The following is an 18,653-nucleotide window of genomic DNA, read 5'->3' as shown; positions in this document are numbered from 1 at the left end:
AAGAAACCTCAGGGAGAGCGACAGAGGAGGGATCCATCTCCCAGGACGGACAGACGTGCAATAGATGTCGTTGTACAGGGCAGGTCAACAGAGTAGAGTAGGGTAGATAGAGGTGGGGGGGGGGGGGGGGCAATAGAGAGAGAGAGAGAGAGAGAGAGAGAGAGAGAGAGAGGAGCAGGAGTTCTTTGGGGGTTGGGGGGGCACAGCAGCAGGTGATGATGCGCCACCATTGGCCAGTAGTGATGGTGAGTGTAGAGTGGACCAGGAGAGGAACATTCCCATCTGGGGCCGAACCAGATCCACAGCAGTGAGACCAGCAGGAGTGATGGAGCAGGACCACAGCTCCACACCCTGTGAAGAGAGAGCAGAGAAAAGTGCGAGTATTCTGGGAAAATAAAAGCTTGTGTCATGTATTATTGGGACAGAGAGAAAGAGGGCCCCGGTGTATCGTGTCCCCCGACACATTGGGCCTATAGCGGCATAACTAGGGGCTGGTCCAAGGCAGGCCTCGGCCAGCCCTAACTATAGGCTTTGTCAAAGAGGAAAGTTTTAAGTTTACTCTTGAATAAAGAGAGGGTGTCTGCCTCCCGTACTGAGACTGGGAGATGATTCCACAAGAGAGGAGCTTGATAACTGAAGGCTCTGGCTCCCAATCTAGTTTTAAGGACTTTAGGAACCACAACCACAGTAACATAGAATTTTGGGAACGTAGTACTCTAGAAGGGTAATATGGCATTATGAGGTCTTTAAGATATGATGGTGCCTGACCATTTAGAGCTTTGTAAGTAAGAAGAAGGATTTTGAACTCAATTCTGGATTTTACAGGGAGCCAGTGCAGCGAAGCTAGAACAGGAGAAATATGATCTCTTTTCTTGGTTCTTGTTAGTACACGAGCCGCAGCATTTTGGACTAACTGAAGAGTTTTAAGGGATTTATTGGAGCAGCCTGACAGTAAGGAATTACAGTAATCTAACCTTGAAGTAACAAAAGCATGAACTAATTTTTCTGCATCCTTTTGAGACAGGATGTGTCTAATTTTTGTAATATTACGTAGGTGAAAAAATGCAGTCCTTGAAGTTTGTTTTATATGGGAGTTAAATGACAGATCCTGATCAAAGATAACTCCGAGATTCCTTATGGTGGTATCGGAGGCCAGGGTAATGCCATCGATGCTAATTAAGTCTTTAGATAATGAGTTTCGGAGGTGTGCGGGTCCCAGTACAATCACTTCTGTTTTTTCCGAGTTTAACATTAGGAAGTTGTGGACCATCCAGGTTTTTATGTCTTTAAGGCATGCATTTAGTTTGGCTAGCTGATCAGTTTCACCTGGCTTGATTGATATATATAACTGAGTGTCATCAGCATAACAATGAAAGTTAATTGAATGTTTTCTAATTATATTACCTAGAGGGAGCATATAAAGGGTGAATAAAATTGGTCCAAGCACAGAACCCTGTGGAACACCGTGGTTAACATCAGTGCGCACGGAGGATTCATTATTCACATGAACAAACTGGAAACGGTCTGATAAGTACGATTTAAACCAGCCCAGTGCCGTTCCTCTAATGCCAATTACATGTTCCAGTCTCTGTAATAGGATACGATGGTCAATTGTATCAAATGCAGCACTCAGATCTAGTAAGACAAGGACTGAGACAAGTCCATTATCAGAAGAAATTAAAAGGTCATTTGTAATTTTTACAGTGACACAATAAGAAACATTTTTCATCCTAATTTGTCTCCCTTAAAAGAAGACTCTCACTAAACAATCAGTTTGTACACAAACACCTTACTGCATGTTTTAAAAATCATATTCAAGCTATTTCCAGACATTTTAAAAGTGCATTTTTAAGTTTCTGACAGAATTTGTCTTCAATAATCAGAAGCATAAAAAATAAACCTTGAAAATGCTTGGAAAGTGCTTCAATGTGCAGCATGATATATTTGTAGCAGTTTCAGAAAGTGGGGTCAAATATTTTACTATGCTTAAAATTTCTTCCAATTAGGCTACTTTAATTATTAAAAGTAAAATACTAACACTTGATTAAGTGTAATGAACATCTTGAGTAAAAATATCTAGGAGAAGTGGAGCTGAATGCAGAATGATCCTGAAATTTTGGTATCAAGTTGATCTAGATCTATTTCGACCTCACTCAGACCGTCACCACGGTCATTACCTTGAATGATGCCCTCATCTCCCTATCCTCGAGACCAAATATCAACAATGTCATGTGACTGACCTTATGCGGCGTAGCTCACCGCCCATATAAGCACCTCGTGAGCGCGCCGCGTCCTCTTTGCTTCACTCGCCTCATCCGAGACTTGCAGGTAAGTAGTGTGTGGTCGGACTCCGCTTCTAGCAATCCGTCACGTGTGTGCAGGTGCCTTGTGCCCCTGAGGATTGAAGGTGGATTGTCCGCGTTTGTAAACCATGTCAAAAAAAGCGGCGAGAGTTACATGCGTTACCCTCTCCTCTTTGTTTCAGGAAATCTGAGAAAAGTTGACAAAATAACAAAGCCTGGCGGCTCGTGAGTTCGAAAAAAAGAGAAACAGGTTGAGAATCTGTCTTTGCTTTTGTTTTTGTCTTTCGGTCCTCAGTTGCTTCCCCATTAACTCGCTGTTCGCAGTGAGGGGTTTTTGTTTTTTTAAAGGTCCCCTTCCCGTGCGTTCGCGCACACAAGGAGTGGAGGTACTACGTTTTGTTTGGAAATATTTGGAAAACGTTATTTACCCAACTGAAAGATAAAATAAAATAAAAATAAAAAGAATAACATAAAATAAAATTAAAATAGAAAAACAGCAGGTAGTTTTGTGTAGCAATTCCCTGCATTTTGATTTTCCGCTGTATATATTACAGTCGCTTTCAGTTATACACTGTATGAAATAAAATCTGTTTGTATACCACCTACTGTTTAGTTGCTCCACCTTTCCTCCTTTATGGTTTTTGGTGGATGTTATAAGTTTGGTTTTTCTGTTTGTAGAGAAAATTGAGGCTGCGAGCTGGTTTATCATTTTCTTTTTTCCCTTCATCAGCTATACGTAGCTGTTGGTTTTTTTTATAATGGCGCCGCATTTATGCCGTCTTTGTCAGGTGGTTATGGCCCCCTGTGATGGTCACCGGGAATGCCCGAGCTGCCTAGGCATGTCACATCTGCTGCAGGATATTGAGGAACCTTGTGTGGCAGCCATTGACTTGCCGATGGCGGTGCGCATTCGGAGGGCCAGGGGGTTGGAGCAGTCCAGCCGTGCAGCATCAGTGCCACCCCCGGCGGAGGAGCTGGGAGACGAGAGGTACGCTTCAAAGAGCGGTTCTCGAAAGCGGAAGCGGGGTCGCTCCCCTGGCCACAAGCGGGGTCGATCCCCTGGTCACAAGCGGCGCACTGTACAGTCGGGGCCTAGCTCAGCTAGTAGCTTGACTGATCCACTAGAGGAGGTCCAGCAACAGATCCTGGCTGCCATACGTGGCTTGTCAGAAAGGCTGGAGAGAGTTGAGACCCGACGTCCTGCTGCAGCAGCCGCATCACTGCGTGGGCGCTCAGAGGATCCCCCCTCCGACAGGGCAGCCCCCCACCCAGGGGATGGTGCTGACCTACACGATGTGCTTTCTCTCTATGCACACAGGGATTCACCCCTGGGGGTTTATGAACTGTCTGAGGATGCTGGGGCGTCAGACCGGCCTAGGTCCACTCGCCCTGAGGCAGCGTCCAGTCACAGCACTGCAGGGGAGGTGGGAGACCTCTCGTCCAGACATCGTTTCCAGAATAATGAGTGCAGCGAAAATTGTGGGGCTTGAGGTTCCAGAAGAGGCTCCTGCCCCGATGGACGGGGTCTGGGCAGGCATTGCACAGTCCCAACCTTCACAAAGGCCTGTCTCTGTACCTGTGGCAGGGGATTATCTGCACATGCTCAAGAAAGCATGGAATGTCCCCAGTGGTGCTCCACAGTTTAATGCTGGTTGTCGCAGGTTGACCAAGACCCAGTATGACCCTGAGACCGGGTTAGGGGATATGCCTCCAGTTGAGCGGGAAATGGCAGCCCTGACGTCCTTGGGGCCGGAGCGTGTGACTGCAAACCCACACTGCCCAGTGAAGGAGTGCGAGAAGACTGACCGTCTAGTGTGTCGCACGTATAATGCAGCCACACGAGCAGCCCGTTCCGGGAACGCTCTGGCACTTTTAGTGGCAGCTCTGCGGAGAACTGCTAATCCGGAAGATAGAGACACCATGGGGCTGATTGACTCGGCCCTTGTCACCCACTCCCAACTGACAAGGGATGTTGGTGCGTCCATGTCGGCGGCAATGATGTCACGAAGACAGGTGTGGCTGGCCCAGACTTCTCTCCCTGAAAACATTAGGAGGGAATTAACCACTATGCCAATAGTGCCAGGGTGTGTGTTGGGGGCAGGCTTACCAATTCAAGGTCCTGCCATTTGGCCTTTCCCTCTCACCACGGGTGTTTACCAGGGTGGTAGGGGCAGCCTTGTCTCCTCTCCAGTTGTCGGGGATAAAGATCCTCCCCTACTTGGACGACTGGCTGATCTGCGCTCCGTCCCGCAGCCAGGTCCTGGAAGACACACAGAGAGTGACCTCACATGTGCAGGCGTTGGGTTTCAAAATAAACTTCACCAAGCGCAACCTCGAACCGAGGCAGGAGGTGGTTTTTGTGGGTCTCCGTTTGAACTCCCTCACAATGTTGGCATCTCTCACCCCTCAGAGGGTGATGAAAATCCTGGCCCTCCTGGATCAGTTTCGGCTTGGCAGGAGACTAGAGCTGGTCCACTTTCAGAGGCTCCTAGGATGACCGCTGTAGCTGTCATCCCTTTGGGTCTCCTCAGGGTTCGGCCACTGCAGAGGTGGTTGAACACTTTCCGACTCGACCCAAAGTTGCACAGACGTGTGAAACTTCGTGTTACACGCACATGCCTCAGCGCACTACGTCCCTGGAGGAACAAGCAGCTCCTATCCCAAGGAGTCCTCCTTGGCAGGAGGACTCCTTGGCACATCAACATCCTGGAATTACGAGCAGTTCACCCTGCTCTAATGGCTCTACTGCCTTTCCTGCGGGGCAGACATGTTCTGGTCAGGACGGACAGCTCTACCACGGTGTATTACATAAATCACCAGGGGGGCACACGGTCTCTGCGTTGCCTCCAGGTGGTACAGAACCTCCTGTTTTGGGCCCATCAACATCTGGCCTCACTCAGGGCAGTCTTCCTTCCAGGAGTCGCGAATCAGGCCGCAGACCTCCTGTCCAGGTCAGGTCCCCCCCCAGGGGAGTGGAGGCTCCACCCAGAGGTGGTGGCCCTCCTTTGGATCCGGTTCGGCAGGGCTCGGACCGACCTGTTCGCATCTGCAGAGACGACCCACTGCAGCATGTGGTTCTCCCTGGAAGGACAGGGGGGGCCCCTGGGGCTGGATGCTCTGTCTCAAGAATTGCCGGAAGGGTTGTTATACGCTTTTCCACCATTCCCTCTGATTCCTCAGTTGCTCAATCGGGTGGCTCAGGGCCGCTACAGAGTGCTCCTGGTAGCTCCCAGGTGGCCCAGGAGACCCTGGTTCCCCACACTTCTCCGTCTGGTTCACGGCCAGCCATGGGCTCTGCCAGTCAGGGCAGACCTTCTCTCCCAGGTAGGGGGCCGAATCTGGCACCCCAAACCGGGGATTTTGCAGCTCTGGGCCTGGCCCCTTCTCAGTCCCTCTCTCACGACTTAGAGGAGGCCGTTCTGAGAACCCTGGGCAATGCTCGGGCTCCCTCCACTCGGGCTAACTATGACCAGAGGTGGAAGTTTTTCTCAGCATGGTGTCGCAACAAACAGGCAGACCCATTCGTATGTCCGATTGATCTGGTTCTTGCCTTCCTGCAGTCACTTTTTGACTCAGGCAGGACTCCTAGCACAATCAAGGTATATACTGCTGCTATTTCTTGCTTTCATCAGGGGGTTGACGGTGCTACAGTTGGGAGACACCCACTAGTCTCTCAGTTCATTAGGGGGGCATGTCGACTGCGCCCACACAGGACACCCAGGGCTCCATCATGGGACCTCCCTGTGGTGCTGAGGTCCTTGATGCAGGCTCCATATGAACCGTTGGATCAGTGTTGCCTTAAGTTCTTGACCTACAAGACAGCTTTCCTCTTGGCTGTGTGCTCAGCCAAGAGGGTAAGTGAACTACATGCTTTGTCTGTTAGTGACACTTGTTGGCGGTGGAAACCCGATGACTCGGGGGTGTCCCTGTGGCCGAACCCTTCATTTCTGCCGAAAGTGGTGAACCCTCAAACGGTCAACCAGGTGATTGACATCAGTGCCTTTCGGCCCAGTCAGGCCCTCTTACAAGAGGATGCTGGGTTGCTTACTTTGTGCCCGGTGAGGGCGTTGAAAGCTTATGTTGCATGCACTCGGTCTTTGAGGTGCTCACATTCTCAGTTATTTGTCTGTTTTGGGGGACATAAGGCTGGTCATCCTGTGTCGAAGCAAAGGTTGTCCCATTGGCTTGTCAATACCATTGTTGAGGCCTACTCGGCTCAGGGTATCTCACTCCCAGGGCACGTGGTAGCTCATTCCACCAGGGGAATTGCCACTTCCTGGGCTGCCTTGAAGGGCGTTCCTCTGTCAGAGATTTGTGCAGCAGCGACCTGGGGTACTTCCTGCACGTTCTCCAGGTTCTACAGAGTCAACGTGGCGTCCCCTGCACCGTTGGGTTCTGCCGTGCTGCTTGCAGTTGCTGGGCAAGGTTGGGAGGAAGGGGAGTCCTCTGTTCTTCACGACACTGCTGGCACTAGTCATCCAAGGTAATGACCATGGTGACGGTCTGAGTGAGGTCGAAATAGATCGTAAGTTATGCCTATAACTATGGATCTATGAGACCGAACGATGACTGTCACCATTTCCTTGTCGCTCAGAACCGGCTGAGGCATTCCAGCAGGAGGATGCGGCGCGCTCACGAGGTGCTTATATGGGCGGTGAGCTACGCCGCATAAGGTCAGTCACATGACATTGTTGATATTTGGTCTCGAGGATAGGGAGATGAGGGCATCATTCAAGGGAACGACCGTGGTGACGGTCATCGTTCGGTCTCATAGATCCATAGTTATAGGCATAACTTACGATATCTGCCTTGAGTTTTGAAATACCCAAATCCAGCCTTTTATCTGGATTCAAGGGAGGATTGGATTACCGGAGTGGAATCCTGATCTTCAGGATCAGGGTTATCTGGATCCGTGTTTGAAATACCCAGTTTTCAGATCAGATCTAGATTTAATCCTATCCGACCAGGATAATCTTATCCGATCACTTTTGAAATGCCGGCCCCTGGTGCTGCTGCACTGATGCCTTTACCCCATCACATTTAATGGGATTCATAATGAAGCTAATAAACAAAACATGCCAGGCCTACAGTATGCCTTTGATTCATTGGATCAGCATCGTCTGGTGCTGGTGGCTCTAACAGTGACACAGTGCTGCCAGAAACTGCAAGGCAATAGGCAAGAAGAATATATGGAATATGGAAGAATATACCTTGTATGAAGCGGGTGGCAACACGGGCCTGCCTTTATTTAGCTGTAAGGCCATGTCTCTGCTGGGGTGAGGTCAGCTTTTGGTGACCCACCACCTGTGCCTTGTTTGTCTGTACTGTTTTAGCAGTGAAAAAGAAAACCCACAATGTGTGAGCAGACACCTTCTGGGTACAATATACGCTTGTGCATTGTTAAGTATTAGTCAGGGCCCTTAACATTCTGCAGAATGTTCTTATATTTAGTTTTGACTTGCTGCCATATCCATTTCGGCCTGGTCATGTTTAATCTACATATCACACACACACACACACCCACACACACACACACACACACAATATAAGAAAAGAGAAACTTTATTTATCCCAAAAGGAAATTCAATGAAGTCAGTGAGCAAGCGACCGTGGGTCCTTTGAAAGGCGCTATATAAATTAAAGTTATTACTATTATTAGCTCATCCATTTATCAAAGAATTATACAGTCTGATGGAGTTAAATGTATACAATTTCACTCATATCTGCAGTCCTTTTCAATTAAAATTTAAACTGATTCATAATCAGAGTACAGCTGCGTTTTAATAAACAAGTAATAAATGTTTAAAAAAATAAACAAGTTAGCACCAGCCACTAAGACAAAATCAACTAGATGAAAAAAATAGAGCATACAAAGCAAGTTAGCGCTGAGCTGCTACCAGTAATAGCAACCATTTTTCCTCCAATCTGGAAATACAACAGTGTGGTCTGAAACAACTTTTCAAACCAGGCATTCTTCAATAACAGAACTAGCAAGCTAACATAACTGGGCTAAAAAACCACAGCATGAGCACAGGCTAAACACATGGCTAAGCAAGGTTGTTTCACTTTTGTCAGTGAGCATACATTTGATTTTGTGATATGTGATATGTGATTCACATATAAAAGGTAGCCAGTTCAGGTTTTTGTGTTTAGATGTTTTTTATTTTTTCATGCATTTCACTCAAAAGTTTGTATTTCTCGGGGTGGGTTGGTAAAATCCTAAAATGCATTAAAAATCATAAAGCAATAAATATCCATAAATAAATAAATAAATAAATAAATAGAGGACATTAAAAATGGATTAAAGAAACTCTTTTTATATTTTAGGAGGCTAGGTCTTACGGATAATTGGTGGTTATGTTACTTTTTTGCCTTGTTTTTGTTGGGAATGGCAGGAGCAAGTTTGATATTGGCAAATATTAAATATTAAAATTAATATTTAATAATAATATTTAACAGTAATAATTATTAATGTTAATTAAATTATTAATAATCAGTTATTAATATCGGGGCACCACCCTGTGAACAGGGACCAATAACCAAACTGTGAAAAATAGTCTCATAAAGTGGTGTTCACTATAAATAAATATCAATATTCTAAAATATTAATAATTATGATAGGAACATTGAAGGGTGAAATTCAAGCACTGACCTTCACAACCAGCTGTTATTACAACACTTATACAAACAATCACAAACAAATGCTCTTTAAATCCAAAACAAGTTTATTTCACTTAAGCAAAATTGATTAAACCAATAAACTTAAATCAAATCAAAATTTATATCCTAAACTAAGAATCACATCTATTAAAAATGGTTACAAAAACCAGGCTTCAAGCACTCAGATTATGTGTATGTGAGAGAGAGAGAGAGAGAGAGAGAGAGAGAGAGAGAGAGAGAGAGAGAGAGAGAGAGAGAGAGAGAGAGAGAGAGAGAGAGAGAGAGAGAGAGAGAGAGAGAGAGAGAGAGAGCCAGATGGCGAGAGCCAAAATGGCGGACGTATTCCTGAGAATGACGTCACAGCCGGCGACAGGCTCGGGAGGTCTCAAGGGAGAGAGAAGGGGAGGAGACAGTAACCAGAGCCAAAATGGCGGCTAGGCTCAAGCAGTCTCAGAGAGGGGTGTGCTACACGCTTTGGCCGCACGGCGTCGCGGTACTGAACCACCTTGACGCACGTGATGCGGACTTTAAGAGTCTGCACGTATCCACTTTTACAACGGCGTGCAACAGTGGGTGTAAATGTAAATGTGTGTGTACGAGCGTTAGTAAGAGAAGGAGAGAGAGAGAGGGAGAGAGAGAGAATGAATGGACGTAGGGGTGAATGAGAAACTCACTGTCACAGAACACAGTAATCGCCTTTTATCACGTGGAACACGGCGAGTGAGCGTGCTACCGACAGCCACCTCACAGATTGTTTCACTTGATAAAATGCGAGTTATTGTCTCTGCGAGCGGTGATTTAACAACACGCCAGTGACCACCACCGTAGTACACAGATCAATATTCTGTGCGATTGCACAGACACAGTCAAAACAGTACAGGTATACAGGTATAAACACACACAAGGTAATTAGGACTCGGAGGTCCGTTAACTTATACCAACAGCACAAATGGTCTATTAATTAAAAATAAACCTATACTCTGCCCAGACAAAGAGAGCCTCTTACTTGAATCGCGCTTGTAGCGATTTGAAGTGGAGATTGTCGGCAGGTCCGTTATGCGCGCGTCCGCGGGGATAACGGCGCTGTTTCAGTTATGGAAACTGAGAAAAACAGCTGGAGACGTCGGGAGAAGGGAAAGTAAATCAAAACACTTCCTTCGTGAAGCAACGGCGATCGTTGTCTTCCTTCTGCAGGTAGCAGTAACTTGTTCCCACAAGTTACTTGGATCCAACTGTGTTTAATAACACAGTAATAGCTATGGAGTTTATAGTAACAGACTTGGCTCGTCCTGCGAGTTAAGAAACTGTTATCTATTAAAGGAAAGAAAAAAAAAAGTCGGCGGCCGTGGATCTTCTGTACACAACCGGGGTCGTATTGAAGAGACCGAATTCTGTGCCGCTGTTGCTTTTAAAGCCACAGTGTCATCACCGGATCTCCCTGGTCTCAACCAATGGGGCCTGAGCTGGAGCTCCCGTGTGCTCAGGTGACTGCCTGATATCATCAAGGGCCCGCATGATTTCATCACGGGGGTTCCGGCCCTCATGATTTCATCACGGGGGTTCCGGCCCTCATGGTCTTCCTTTGTTACAAAGGGGCAGGGGTCAGGCTTTGTTGTTGGCATGTAGGTCCAAAGTTAGGTTGAAATCTTCCATGTATGTCTTGTGTGAACCCCAACATTTTTGTGTTATTTGCTTGTTCTGGAGGGGTTGATTTTAAACAGTTAAAACGTCAAGCTGTACAGGTGATTTTAAAATTTCTCATTGAGACCCATGGGATCAATTGTGTTTAATTTTAAAATCCAGAGTCTTTCCATTTTTATGTCTTTGTTGCATTGGATGACATAGATTACATTATTATTTTGAGGTGAGATGGTTTGGTTAATTGGTTGTCCTTGTACTGAAATGTTGTTTAGAATGTATGGTGCATATGGAAGGAGATGGTCGTCTTTTTTATTTTTATGATTAGCGGTTGGTTTATTGAGTGCTGTATGGACAAGGATGTCGCCTAAGTTTTTATTTCTTCTAAAAGCTGTGATTTGTTTGAAGGGTTTGAGAGGATCGAGTGTATTTTGGGTCTGTTGAAAGTGTTGTTTTAGCTCTGAGTTTAATTTGGATAATTGTTTAGAATATGTAATTACCATTGGGATTAGCGGGGTTGTGTTTTTTATTTGATTAAAATTTTGTTGTTGTTTGAAATTGTTTTTGACTTCTTTTATTTTCCTTAATCTTTTACTGTATCCTCTGGGTCTGAGGGCTGTGAAGAGGGTTTTTTGTAGCTGTATCAATATCTTCTGGAAAGGTGCAAACACGGTGAAAACTGATTAATTGTGATTTTATGAGGCCTTTAAATGTGTGTTTTTTTTTTTTTTTTTTTTTTTTTTTTTTATTAATTTAGACAAAACACAACACAAATCACCAGTGAACAAACAGAGAAAAACAAGAACAAAACAAAAAACACAACAACAACAAAATCACAAAACCAACCCAAATAAATAAATAAAACCACAATAATAAACAAGAACCTTAACACATCAAAACTAAAACAATACACAAAAACATACATCAAACATAATTACCACATAAAACACACAGTATATCAGTAAACTTGATAACCTAAGAAAAAATAAATAAAAAAGGGTTAAGTTAAATTAAATGCCAGCCTTCCCCTTCAATAAATCTTTTCCACCTTTCCAAATACCGTCCAACATCACCGTTCCTATTAGCAATATAACCTTCCAAAACAAAATAACGTTTAATAAGCATCCTAAATTGATTAATATTCAAAGAATCTGCATTGACAGCTTTAAAAATAAATCTTTTGCCCAACAAGATAATTAAATTAATAATATAACTGCTTGTCTCTGTAACATCACCTAGTATAACAGAAAAGAAATCACATTCAAAACTTAACTTCATTGCAGTACACATCCTCTGAACCTCCCTCCAAAAGACAGAGACAACATGACAATACCAAAAAAGATGTATTGTTGATTCAGGTTCCATTCAACAAAAACGACACTCATCCGACTCAACAATACCCCAAATTTTAAGCATTTTCCTAGTAGATAAAAAATTGTAAATAATCTTTAACTGAAAGGATCTTAAAAATGTGTCTACTGTTGTTCTGAATATTAACTTAAATACTTGTTCCCATGGGATAGGAAAATCAAAAGTATCCTCCCATTTTTTATATATATTATACGGGGTAACCACTAGCGATCTAGAGGTTAGATGAAATTTATACACAACTCCATTTATTTTATTTCCTTTTAACCATCTTCTGTTTCTTATAGAAGGCTGGCAAACTAGTAACTTTGCCGTCCCACTATTGATCTTTTGTTTCCAATCCCTTCCTATGGCAGAGATCAATTGATTATATGAGTAAGGGGAACAGATTGTATCATATATTTCAATGAACTGGCTATATTTCATAAGTTTCCCATCTTCATCCACAATATCATTTATAAACAATATACTGTGATCAAAGGCGTTGTTCCAAAATATTGGTTTCCCTTCAACTAATATATTTGAGTTAAACCATATTATTTGCTGTAAAATTTCATCACGGCTTTCTGGAGGATGGAACTGAAAACATAGCCAGCATTGAATGACTTCCTTTAAAAAAAAGGATACATTTCCAATCAGATTAATCACACACTCTATATGATTTGACTGAATCTGTAGGAAGGGATATAATCTCTTATAGAACAATACATGGGTGTTTTCCAGTATCTTGGATGAAAACCAATCTTCATTCAAATATAGTTTTTGAACTAAGGAGGATTTTAGAGAGAGACAAAGTGCCTCTAAATTAAGTAATTTTAACCCACCATATTCATAATTGTTATAGAGGACTTTTCTTTTGATCCTCTCTGGTTTATTACTCCAGAGGAACCTAAAGATCTTCTGCTCATAACACCTGAAAAAAGATTGTGATGGAATTGGGAGGGACATAAAAAGATAAATAAACTGTGATGCAACCAAGCTATTAATTAGGGAAATTTTCCCAAAAAGTGTTAATATTTTCCCCTTCCATGGTTGTAGAATCTTATCTATCTTTGTCAACCTATTATTATAATTCATCGTACACAAGTTGTCCAAATTTTCTGGAATCACAATCCCCAAAACATTGACTGGCCCATCAGTCCAGGCAATAGGCAGTCTACTTGTTATTTTGAAATTTGTACCTTTTAGTGCCCCTATCCTGAGGATTTTACATTTTTCATAATTTGGCTTCAAACCAGAGTGTTGTGAAAAGAGCTCTAAAAGTTCCAGAAGGGTTTGCAGACAAGAAGGTTTTGGGTTTAACAGGAAACTGGTATCGTCAGCGTACATTGAGATTTTTGTTTGTGTATTCCCAATATTAAGCCCCTCTATGTCCACATTAGACCTCACTTTAATGGCTAATATTTCCATAGCAATTATAAACAAATGTGGTGACAAAGGGCATCCTTGTTTAACTCCCCTTGATAGGGGCACAGACTTTGAAATGTAACCATTATTAATAATCTTACAGTTGGTATCATTATACAATACTCTAACCCAATTGATTAAAGAGTTTCCAAAATTAAAGAATTCTAAACTTTTAAAGATAAAATCTAAACTAACCTTATCAAAGGCTTTTTCCAGGTCAGCAATAAAAATTAACCCACTTTTATTATTCAACTCATAATTTTCAATGATCTCCAACAACTGTCTGATATTGTTACCAATATTGCGACCCTGCAAAAATCCTGATTGGTCTTGATGAATGATACTTGTTAACACTTTTTCCAATCTATGAGCTATACATTTTGCAAGTATCTTAACATCATAACCTTGGAGTGTTATTGGTCTCCAATTCTTTAGATTTGTAGGGTCCTTAAATTGGCCATTATGTTCTTGCTTGAGTAACAAGGAAATAAGCCCTTCTTTCTGAGAATCAGATAAATATCCTTTAATATCATTTAAATGTGTGTTTTGGATGGTAGCTTGTTTTATGGAGAAGTGCATGACAGTCTGTTTCTTTGAAAAATACTTTTGTTGCTAGTTTTTTGGTCCGGTGATTGTCAGCTGTGAAAAAAACTTTTGTGTCCAGAAATTCTATTTCGGTTTTCTGTATGTTGTGTTTGAGTTTGATATTCGGGTGGTGGTTGTTTAAAATGTTTAAAAATTCATTAAAAATGTCATCCAGATAGCAGAGATATAAAAGTGGGTGGGTCTTACATTTTAAAAACGCTGTCTTTTCCCAATCTGCTAAGTAAATATCTGCGTTTGAGGGGGAGTACTTTCTTCCCATCGCACAGCCGCATACTTTTAGGTACGTTTTACTATTAAAATCAAAGTCATTTTTAGTTAGGGTGATTTCCAGTAGTTGGAGGAGCTCCTCATCAGGACGCCCAGCCTCCGGGGAGGCTGCGAGGGACCTCCTAATAGCTGCCAGTCCTAAATTTGTATCAATGTTGGTGTAAAGTGAATCAATATCTATGGAGAATAAAAAGGTATTAGACGAAATGGTAAGTGATTTGAGTTTGTTGACGAAAGCGTAAGTATCTTTGATGTAACTCGGGTGTGTTTGGGATAGAGGGTTGATGTGATAATCGATGTATTCTGCTATTCTGTAGGACTCGGAGCCGCAATCGCTTACAATAGGTCTGCCTGTTGGGATAAGGTGGGGTATGGTCCAAGATTCTGGTGGTTTATGGATTTTTTCTATTTTTGGTTCCCAAGTGGATGGGTTGGTGAATGGAGTATGTGAATATTGTAGGTTGGAGTCGAAATGATCCAGTAATTTAATTCTCCTCTGGTAAGTGTGGAGGTCCCTGCGCAGCTCCAACGGGTCCAGAGGACCGGGCGTCGGAATAAAAGCAAGTCCTTTTTCGAGGAGCTCCCCCTGTTCTTTCGTTAGTGTAAAATTCGAGCATAAAACCATTACGTTTGATGTATGGGGGGTAGAACGTGATCCCTTTTCCCCCATTACATGTTTAATTGGTCTGTCCAGGAGGTTAAAATTGCTTTGGCAGTTGTTTCAGTCCAGTGGATATTATCTTTAACTACTTTAAAATAGAGGGGGTTTAGTTCATTTAGAAAGTTGTATTTACTGCTTATGGTTCTATTTAGTTCCTGAATGAGTATTTTTTGTGTGTTGGGGAGTCTGTCTGAGTAGTTTATTAGCGGGAGGTAGATGGTGGCATTTGGAAATTTGTTTTTTGCTTCTTTTACCAATATTTGTAACTGTTTATTGCTTGTTGTGATCATGAGTTGTTTCAGGCAGTTATTAAGACCCTCTGAAAGACTTGCTTGTTTGACCTCTTTTGCTGGTTTGATTTTTTTGATTATTTCTGTGAGGTGGTATAGTTGCGCCCCTGGGAAGCTGTCCACCTGAACATTTAGATTTGCACATAGATTTGAGTCTCCTATAATGATAATTTGTTTCTCTATTTTAATTGCCCAGTCCTTTACTTTTGTAGGGATCACAGCTACTCCACAAGGTTCATTTGGATTAAAGACTGAATGCAGTGAGAATTGTCAACAAATTCTCTCCATGCTTCAAGATGGAGGTCCCTCTTTGTTCCCCAAACAAAGACAAACGACCCCTACCCCCACAGGTATCTGCAGATACCTAAAGGCGTCTCATTGGCTGATACCAACAGGAAATACAACTTCCAGGTTGAGACACAAAAGTGTCCTGCAGCCATCCCTTCTCTCTCTTCTCTTCTCAACTCCCTGGGGGACAGCATGCCTGCGGTCCTGGTCTGCACTCCAGAAGACCAGGCCATTCCCCTCTGTCTCCAGCTCTAAGGGAAGGCCGGTGAGGCCCAAACCAAGTGGGCCCACCACGACGCTTCTAAGTTTCCTGCCTGTGATCTATACTGGACATAATCACAGAGACCCTCACCAAGCTTCTGGAGCCAACAGCAACCAACGCTACCACCACCAAAACCCAACCAGGAACCAGATTCTTCCTCAAAAGGAGTGCTGCTTTCCCCTTTCAACTCTGGACTCCGTGGTATAGTACTGGGCAGTTAGTAAGCAAGAACAAGTTTGTTAATCAATGGTGTTGATCTGTTGTGTGTTTAAGTATATGTGTTGTGATATTTTGTGTAGTTAGATCACTTGAAGTTGTATGATTAATGTTGCTCTACATATCTCAAGTTGTACATGTAATTTAACTATGACTCATTTGATTTGCTCACACACTAATCCACATGAAATATACTTTAATTTGGCTTCCTACAACACATAGACCTTCAAGACCGCATGGTCTATTGTTCTTCAAGAACAAAAGGGCTTCCGCCATTTTGATTTATTTAAATGACCGCCTTTCGGCAGCCATTTTGTTACACATTCTTTCTCACCCACATTTCCACTGTAAATAGTCTTTTAGATTAGTTATTGTGTGTTCTGTTTGCTTTGCTTTATTTAGAATAAATATGTTTTTGGATTGATATGCTTCTCCCTTTAATGTTGCACATGAATGAGTGATTTGCTAACCTCTGCTATGGAAAGAACTCAAAATTCCTTCAACCGTTACTAAATATTAATAAGGTAATTTGATTATAATTATATTCATAATTAATAATCAATGTTCCAAATTGATAATTTGTTAACTTTATGAGACTGATTAACTATGATTTGCTATCTTTTCCTATTCCTAAGTGAATAGGTGGTGCCCCAAAACAACTTTAATTCATTTAAAGTATTAAATATTAATTTAGTCAATTTCTGATAGCAAAATTGATCTAAATTAGCTTTACCTCTAAATATTTTGGTACCCCTGCTGGAGGCAATGTGTATCTGAAGCAGATACCCCTACACTTTCCTATCAGTGTTAATGTGCCGTTTGGGTTCTTTACGGGAGGATCCCACACACAGTGTAGCCGGAGCTGGGGAGGCAGAATAAGAGGACTCAGAATGGGTGTTTTTAGGGTTGGAGTTAGGGTTAGGATTGGGGTTGGGTTTGGGATTAGGGTTAGGTTTGTAGTTAGGGTTAGGGTTGGATCAGGGTTAGGGTTCACCAGGAAGGTGAGTGAGCGGTTGTAAAAAAAGAGTGTGGGCACACTGAATGCCATCTACACCCACACCTCACATCCCACCAACAGGAACGGAACATATCAAAACTCTGGAATGAAGAAGGAACTTCAACAAAACAGACTCACATGCACTGTCTAACTGACATTTTCCACAGCTGGCTGGAACCTAACAGGAGCAAATAATAACTTTTATTTTCCTTTTTTTTTAAACCCCCCCCTTTTTTTTTTTTTTACATCGCTTGAATTTTCCCATCTGTTTTAAACTCATCTCTATTGTGTGTTTTTTATTTTGTGAAGCAGGTTTTTAACGAGGGATCCCAGTAACATGAGTGGAAACTGGAAAAACAGATTCCAAATTTTAGGCACCTTAGAGGAAAATAATGGCGATAAAAATTCCTCTCCACCACCTCCTCCGTCTCCTCCCCCACATGCTTTTAACTCACAAAAGGGTGAGCACACTACCAGTCATACTACAGAAAAAAAAACAGACCAAACAAAAACCTACTTAAAAATTCTACAGGCCATTCATCATTCAGAAATAATCACACATTCAATAGTAACGGACTCCCTTCCTAAAGGAATGAGGAACAAAGTATCAAAACTCACAGCATTTATCAAACCAGCAGTACCAAACCAAACCACCTACGAAAAAGTCAAGATTAACACAGATTCATGGATGAGCACTAACATGGCCATTCTGGGGCAACACTATGATGAGGTCATCTCAACTAACCTGGCAGGCCTTTCAACCTTTCAAACAGAAGATTTTTGAAAAAGCCTTAAAATGGGCAAGAGCCAGATACGGGCGCAGGCTGACGCAAACAACAGTGGAAACACTGAAATCTATGTCGTTCAGCATTAGGGATTCCCCGGACCCCCCTCACCCCCACAACTACAACAACAAAAACATAATTCATACATCAGCAATACCGCAGTACTAATGGTTGACGATTTATTACTTGCCTCACTTCCTCTCTCTTCCTCTCCCCATACAGGGAACGAGCAAAGCCAAAGGGGGATCCCACCAAAAAACAAAACACCCGACCGGGGAGGTATGACATTGGGGGGACCGCAAATGATGAAGGGTAACATTTCGGAAAGTCATAATGACACGAAAGACACCCACTCTGAGTCCTCTTATTCTGCCTCCCCAGCTCCGGCTACACTGTGTGTGGGATCCTCCCGTAAAGAACCCAAATGGCACATTAACACTGATAGGAAAGTAAAAGACTGGGCAATTAAAATAGAGAAACAAATAATCATTATAGGAGACTCAAATCTATCCAGGATCCCACCGTATGAGGATGAAAATGTTCAGGTGGACAGCTTCCCAGGGGCGCAACTATACCACCTGACAGAAATAATCAAAAAAATCGAACCAGCAAAAGAGGTCAAACAGGTAATTCTTTCAGGGGGTCTTAATAACAGCCTGAAACAACTCATGATCACAACAAGCAATAAACAGTTACAAATATTGGTAAAAGAGGCAACAAACTAATTTCCAAATGCCACCATCTACCTCCCGCTAATAAACTTCTCAGACAGACTCCCCAACAAACAAAAAATACTCATTCAGGAACTAAATAAAACCATGAGCAGAAAATACAACTTCCTAACTGAACTAAATAATCTCCACCAAAAATAATATCACAGAAACATAAAATAGCTAGCCTGGCTA

Source organism: Centropristis striata, chromosome 1 (genome assembly GCF_030273125.1).
Source record: "Centropristis striata isolate RG_2023a ecotype Rhode Island chromosome 1, C.striata_1.0, whole genome shotgun sequence".
NCBI classification, from domain to species: Eukaryota; Metazoa; Chordata; class Actinopteri; order Perciformes; family Serranidae; genus Centropristis; species Centropristis striata.
The sequence above is the reverse complement of the archived record's forward strand: the minus strand, read 5'-3'. Positions refer to the sequence as shown.